General features: G+C 39.3%; 1 non-coding gene across 1 annotated transcript; it reads right to left on the bottom strand.

Annotated features, from left to right (window-relative positions):
- Positions 1-5,557: 5,557 nt before the first annotated feature.
- On the bottom strand, positions 5,558-5,664 carry LOC131433387 (U6 spliceosomal RNA). The gene has a single exon (XR_009230188.1). It is a non-coding gene; the product is annotated as a U6 spliceosomal RNA (small nuclear RNA).
- Between the last annotated feature and the right edge of the window lie 1,932 nt (positions 5,665-7,596).

Genomic DNA, 7,596 nt, shown 5'->3' with positions numbered 1-7,596 from the left:
AGGCAATAGTTTTGTGAAACTCCAAAAATGATAATATTAAATGCAAAAATTTAATGAATGCATTAAAATAGAACTAAGTTAATAAGGCGATACAAAAATGCAAAAGTAAATTTCAATGGAACATCTATTCCTCCAATTTTATGTTGCGTTTTACAAAATGCTTCGACATCCTGTGGCAGTTGGCCGGAACCACAACCGTGATTCTCAATTTAAAAGTCTTAATTTCCTGATCGTAGTACAGTTATTCTAATCGATAATTTGTGTAGATGTATGGTAAAAGATGCTGAATGAGTATTTAGTTAGTAATGACTATTTCTTTGTTAGCCATTCTTCTTAATTGCTTTGATTTTTGCAGAGCAAGCAGTTACATGGCGTCGCAGTAGGTTCAAACGTTGTGGAAAACCCTGCACTCCTATTACTTCTATAAATCAAATCTATGCGAAGAAGCGTTAAATTGTGTTTAATATAATAAAAACATGAGAAAATAAATCATCCCTGGAATTAAAAGATTAGACTTGCCTCTATAATCAATATTCAGAATATATTTTTGTCACTCTATTTGCATTGCATATTGATATTGCGTATTGGACTTGATCATTCATAATCATATGTGATTTTAAAAAATATCACTGTAGATATTTCAGTCCATTTTCAAAATCATAAATAAAATAAATATCAAACCAACCCGAAAGAGAATCAAAAGTGTTGCTACAGTTATATGTGGAAAATAATTCCTTTTATTTTATTTCTTATATAAGCCATATAAACTGCAAAATTTTCACTTTACAAAAGTGATTGTCCTCAGGTGATTCAACTCCAGCTTTTTTAAAATCTATCTGCCATTACTTGCCGCAAAATTTCAACAGCACGGAGTACGAACGTGAGAATAGTATTCGGTGAAATCTGAATCAACTGTTTCATTAGTTTTATTGCAGTAGGAAGTACATTATATGTACATTAGTATACGATTTTAAACGACGTTTTGAAGTGGACTATTAGTTTTATTTATCAGTTTAATTTTTATCCAACCCAATCGTTTCGCCATCTTCCAATAATAAGTAATGATATTACGTTTAAAGTTTTCCAAGCTAATTTGTGATGTTCAACGCACACTTTTTATCAGGGCAATATCTACGAGACAATTAAACTAAGCAAAATAAAAAATTGCTTCCATCGCATCGCTAATTTTTGTCTTCAATTTTTTTCGTACACTTGCATTCATGATTGCTGACATTTTGACTCACAGTGAGTCAAAAATTGACTCAATGTAAGCGCTACTCGTGCCTGATGATACCTGCTCTTGAAATGGTAGAGAATGGCTCACGGCGGAATAGCAACCAGCATGAAGAAGCAAGATCTCTTCTCTCTTGCGAGTCGCTCAGGCAGTCACATATTGAGCATAGCTTTTGCCTCGTCCGGCATTACATGCTTTTTTTTTTTTTTTCATAAATACGTTTATTTCATAGGCAATATACATAAGTTTTTCTTCGCCGTGGCATCCACAATACATAGTAGTTTAAACCTAATACATTTCGAATATCATATTAGTATGTTGGTACTCATTAGTTAATCTAAACACTGTTTTTATCAAGCGAGTTGCTATTTTAATTACATTAAATAAAATACATTTATTTTGTACATGATCTTATAACGGATTGTTTGTATCAGTTCACCACTTATATTCAATATCCTATAGTTGGCTATTGGTTGAACTCATGGAAGAGAAAACAGTTTAACATAAAATAAAATTTAAATTGGAACTCCAATGGATTTAATGAAATGATAAAGAAGTTTCATGTATGGAAGGTCACGACAAGCAAGAATGTCGCGAACTTATTAGTTGAGATCTGACATCACGAAACTCCACGCATGTCCAAACAACATGGTCAATATCGCGGTAACCTTCGCCGCAAGCACAATGATTAGTCTCGGAAAGTCCAATTCGAAGGAGATGTGCATCTAACGTGTAGTGATTGGACATGAGTCTGGACATCACACGAATGAAATCTCTACTCACATCCAGTCCCCTGAACCATGCCTTTGTCGATATTTTAGGAATAATTGAGTGCATCCACCGACCCAGATCATCTTTATCCCAAGAAGCTTGCCAGCTGGCAAGTGTTCTTTGGCGAGACGCGCTATAGAATTCGTTGAAAGCAATCGGTCTCTCATAAATTTCACCCTCAATAGCACCACGTTTGGCTAAAATATCGGCTCTTTCATTGCCTGGAATGGAGCAATGAGCCGGAACCCAAACTATTGTGATTAGATAATTATTATTCAATATGTCGTTCAGACACTGTTTTATTTTACCCAAGAAAAACGGTTCATTTTTGCCAGCAGCGTTTGAGCGAATGGCTTCAATTGCACTCAGACTATCTGTGAAGAGGAAATAATGGTTTGGAGATAATGTGACGATTACATTCAAGCTATAATGAACTGCTGCTAACTCTGCTATATAAACAGATGCAGGTTCTTGAAGCTTGAATGAGGCCGAAACATTATTGTTGAACATACCAAACCCTGTCGCTTCTTCCATTCGCGATCCGTCCGTGTAAAACATTTTCTCAGAGTTAATATGCCTGAACTTACTTGAAAATATTTTTGGGATTTCCATAGAGCGTAGGTGGTCCGGGATTCCACGCACTTCGCGCTGCATGGATGTGTCGAAAAATAAAGTTGAGTCAGGTACATTTAGGAGGCTGACACGGTTAGGAATATATCTTGAAGGGTTGATTTCCTGTGACATATGGTTAAAATATACTGTCATGAATTTTGTTTGAGATCGAAGCTCGACTAGTCGTTCGAAATTATTAATTACCATGGGATTCAGCACATCACATCTTATTAGCAGGCGTGATGAAAGCTCCCAAAATCGATCTTTTAATGGAAGAACTCCCGCCAGAACTTCAAGACTCATTGTATGTGTCGAATGCATGCAGCCTAAAGCAATTCGCAAACAACGGTACTGAATTCGCTCAAGTTTGATAATATGAGAATTTGCAGCGGAACGAAAACAAACGCATCCATATTCCATCACTGAAAGTATCGTTGTCTGATACAATTTTATTAGATCTTGCGGATGAGCACCCCACCAAGACCCTGTTATTGTTCGAAGAAAATTTACTCTTTGTTGGCATTTCGTTATCAGATACCTAATGTGTCCTCCCCACGTGCATTTGGAATCAAACCACACCCCGAGGTATTTGAAAGTCAAAACCTGTTCGATTATTCTTCCCATCATATGAAGCTGAAGTTGCGCGGGATCATGCTTTTTTGAAAAGACGACCAGCTCTGTTTTCTCCGCAGAGAATTCGATACCAAGATGAACAGCCCAAACGGACAATTTATCTAAGGTATCTTGCAATGGTTTTTGCAGATCAATAGCTTTGGATCCAGTAACTGAAACCACGCCATCATCTGCCAATTGTCTTAGTGTACATGGGGTTACTAGACAGCTGTCAATGTCATTCACGTAAAAATTATAGAGGAGCGGACTGAGGCATGAGCCTTGCGGGAGACCCATGTAGCTAATTCTGATTGTTGCCAAATCGCCATGTGAAAAATGCATGCGTTTCTCTGACAAAAGGTTGTGCAAATAATTATTTATAACCGCTGGGAGTCCATGTTGGTGGAGCTTGTCTGAAAGAACATCAATGGAAACTGAATCAAATGCTCCTTTAATGTCTAAAAATACAGATGCCATTTGTTGCTTTTGAGCGAAGGCAATTTGGATGTCAGACGAAAGTAATGCAAGGCAATCATTCGTCCCTTTATTTCTACGGAAGCCAAACTGAGTATCTGACAACAAACCGTTCGTCTCGACCCAAGTGTCGAGACGTCGTAGAATAATTTTTTCGAACAATTTTCTGATGCAGGACAACATCGCAATGGGTCTATATGAGTTGTGATTGGAAGCTGGTTTCCCCGGCTTTTGAATGGCGATAACTTTCACTTGTCTCCAGTCAGGTGGAACAATATTTTGCTCAAGAAACTTGTTGAACAATTCCAACAAACGTCTTTTTGCGAGGTCGGGCAGATTCTTCACCAAGTTGAATTTAATTCTGTCCAATCCAGGAGCGTTATTGTTACAAGACATGAGTGCTATGGAAAATTCCATCATTGAAAAGGGGCTATCAATGGAATCATCATTTGAAGAAGACTCCCTAACAATGCTATGCGTAGGAACGGAATCTGGACAAACTTTCCTCGCAAAATCAAATATCCATCGATTCGAGTACTCCTCACTCTCATTTCCTACGTTACGATTCCTCATTCGTCTGGCCGTATTCCAAAGAGTGCTCATTGAGGTTTCTCTTGACAAACCTTCCACAAAATGTCTCCAATAGCTGCATTTCTTAACCCGAAGTATGTTCTTGTACTTGGTTTCTAAAACCAAGAATTTTTCAAAATTCTGAGGAGTTCCTCCTCCTCGTTTTAAAAACGTCTTGAAAGCATTTTGTTTCGCGTGTTTAGCATCTGAGCACTCTTTGTCCCACCAAGGATTTGGAGGTCTTCTGTTAGACGATGGACCAAGAAATCGTTTGGTTTGGGCTTGTTCTGCGGCCTCCAGAATCGAACAAACGAGGAAGTCATATTCTTCAAGTGGGGGAAGCTCTTCCATTGAAGTTAAGACACTTGAAATATTACTTTGGTATTTAATCCAGTCAATATTTTTTGTCAAATCATATGGAATATTAACTGAATTAGCAATGCCTTTGTTACTGCTAATTGAGATGATGATTGGTAAATGATCGCTACCATGTAAATCAGGAAATACTTTCCAGGTGCAATCTAGTCGAATTGAAGTCGAACAAAGAGATAAATCTAATGCACTTGGACGTGCAGGAGGTCTTGGGATCCGTGTCATGCTACCCATATTTAGTACCGTCATGCTAAAATTGTCGCAAATATTATATATTAGAGATGATCTGCTATCATTGTAAACGGAACCCCACATCATTCCGTGCGAATTGAAATCTCCTAAAATCAAACGTGGAGCAGGAAGGGCTTCGACAATTTCATTAAGCTGTCGTTGTCCAACTTGAGCTCTTGGAGGAATATATACCGAAGCAATGCAAATGTCCTTTCCTTTAATGTTTATTTGACAAGCAACAACTTCTATACTAGAAGTCGAAGGAATGTTTAATCTATAAAAGGAATAACATTTCTTAATTCCTAAAAGCACTCCACCATACGGGGAGTCTCTGTCGAGACGTATAATGTTAAAGTCATTAAAATTTAAGGCTATGTTTGATGTAAGCCATGTTTCGCACAAAGCAAATACATCACATTTTTGACTATGCAACAAAACTTTAAATGAATCAAGTTTTGGCATGATGCTTCGACAATTCCACTGCAGGACAGTGATTGAATCATTTGCGGCGGATGATAAATTATCCATCAAATGATACAAAACCTGAAAGAGCTGGCCATTGAGCTGATAACTGTTTCAAAAAAGTTCTAGCTATTGGAAGGAATGCTGTTATGATGGTCTTTAGAGGTTCAGAAATATTGAATGCAGCGAAAATCCATTCTACAATTTCCGAAAATTTCAAAAAATGTGGAACGCTTCACGATTTTGCGTGTCATCCTTGCGCAGGGGCCATGCTAATCTTCTCTGTATCGTTCCAATTTTAGTATATGTCCAGCCGAAGCTAGGACGACATTACATGCTTTGCTGTCTCCGTTCTTGAATCGTTCGCAGGCGATGAACGTTAATGAGTTGCGTGAGGCGAATTTCAGCAACCCTGCGTAAGCAAGGTGTTTACCCTCGATCGGAAAAATCCGGCTGCGACGCCCGCCGAGTAGAAGGTGGATGACACAGATATAGAGTTTCGAAACCGCCCAAAACCAGATTCTGAACGCGCGCAAATTTTTCGCTAAACCAAACTGAAAGGTCATTCGCAAAGCTGCGGAAGCTGCGTGTTGCTATGCGACTCGGGGATTTTTTTCTCCACCCGAACAAACAACAACAGGATTGGCGCGTGGGATAAACTATCCGAACCTGACGGACGGACGGACGGGACGGAAGACAAAAACATCTGACACATTCGCGAGTATCGCGACTGTTTGTTGTTTGTTTCACCCCAAATTGAACCAATGACGTATGAAATATACACATTATTCGAGAAAACACGCCATGCCATGTTTTGGAGGTGTTTCACACCGTCGAAGGATGATCACCGAAACCGCGTTGTCGCGCCCGTGTGACAATGAACGAATTACGAGAGGCTTATTTTTAGCACTCACGAATGAGATCGCGGCGGCGGAATTCGGTTGTTTTGGCTCTCCGATGGTTGGACGATAAACAGATGATAACAAAAGTAGGAATAATGCTGACGATTTGTTATCTGACTTTTCTGATGCAAGCCATCATCATTCTCGCCAAGGTTTCTGATAGTTGATCAGTCAGAAGAAGAAGATTGATCCCAAAACCCCCCGGTTGGGTCGGAGTTGACGCAAATCCGAAATTGGAAACCACTGCCGCATCAATTCCAGTGCCAGGAAATCACGACAAAGCTGTCGTTTGGGCGTGGAAAGTGTAGAAATGCTGATCATTCCGCGGGAGACTGATCGATGATGACTCGGCAGACAGTTTTGTTGTGGCTTGCGACTGACGTCAAATCCAACCTCCCGGAGGGGTTCAACGGGGTGAACCAACAGACGACAATCGTCGATCGATCGAGTCAACGCGGCGGGTGTAACAAATAATACCCCTAACTATACCGAGCGGGTTAAGCGAGGTCCATTGACGTAGCATTTCATTGATGATCATGCCCAGACTGAGTGCAGTCACCATCGCCGTGAGGGAGATTGTACCTGTAAGAAAAATTGAGGGAATGGCGTAAGCAAGCAAATTCAAACTACGCCAATCGAGCCAGCGAATTGCGATTCAGGTGATCTACGAGACTACACGAGTAATTAGCATTTGCTAAGCGTCACTAGACTGGATTTTATGATAGACTGAATGATGAGCAAATGGCTGAGTCACGAACAGCGAACAGCTTTTTTTAGATCAATTAAAAGCTTTCGATGGGATATGCTTTGCGGGATGTTTGTATCGTAAACAAGGATGATATGTTGGGTAGAAACTACTAGATGAGATGAAAGGTAATCTTACCGCAATCACAAAACAGATAAAAGGACCCTCTTGTCAATTCAAATTTCAGCGCAATACAGCCAGCCAAAACTAACACTCGAAATCGTGTTGACCGACTGGGAAGTGCCACCAAGATTTGGAAAGAGCCCATTGACGTATGCTGACTGCAGACCTAAAAAACACAAACGCGAGCACACTTCGGAAGCGTGTTTGGTAATTATGATTCGGATTCGGAGAGGACTTTCAATGTTCAATGTAAATCAATAAAAAAAAACCTGTTTTATTCTACCTAGTGGTGTTATGATGCCTTTTTCATATTACTCATAGCATCATGAATATTACTGTGAAATTCTACAACAAAAACAAGTAGTATCCACAGAACAAGTAGTATGCACTCCACATCAAATTTAGGAATTCCATAGGAAACTCTACGAATTTTTCCTTTGAATCTGTAAGTTTGTGAAAATAGATTTGACCATCTTGAAAGAAAATGA

This window comes from Malaya genurostris, chromosome 2, assembly GCF_030247185.1.
Source record: "Malaya genurostris strain Urasoe2022 chromosome 2, Malgen_1.1, whole genome shotgun sequence".
Classification (NCBI taxonomy): domain Eukaryota; kingdom Metazoa; phylum Arthropoda; class Insecta; order Diptera; family Culicidae; genus Malaya; species Malaya genurostris.
This window is presented reverse-complemented; position numbering and strand designations above follow the sequence as displayed.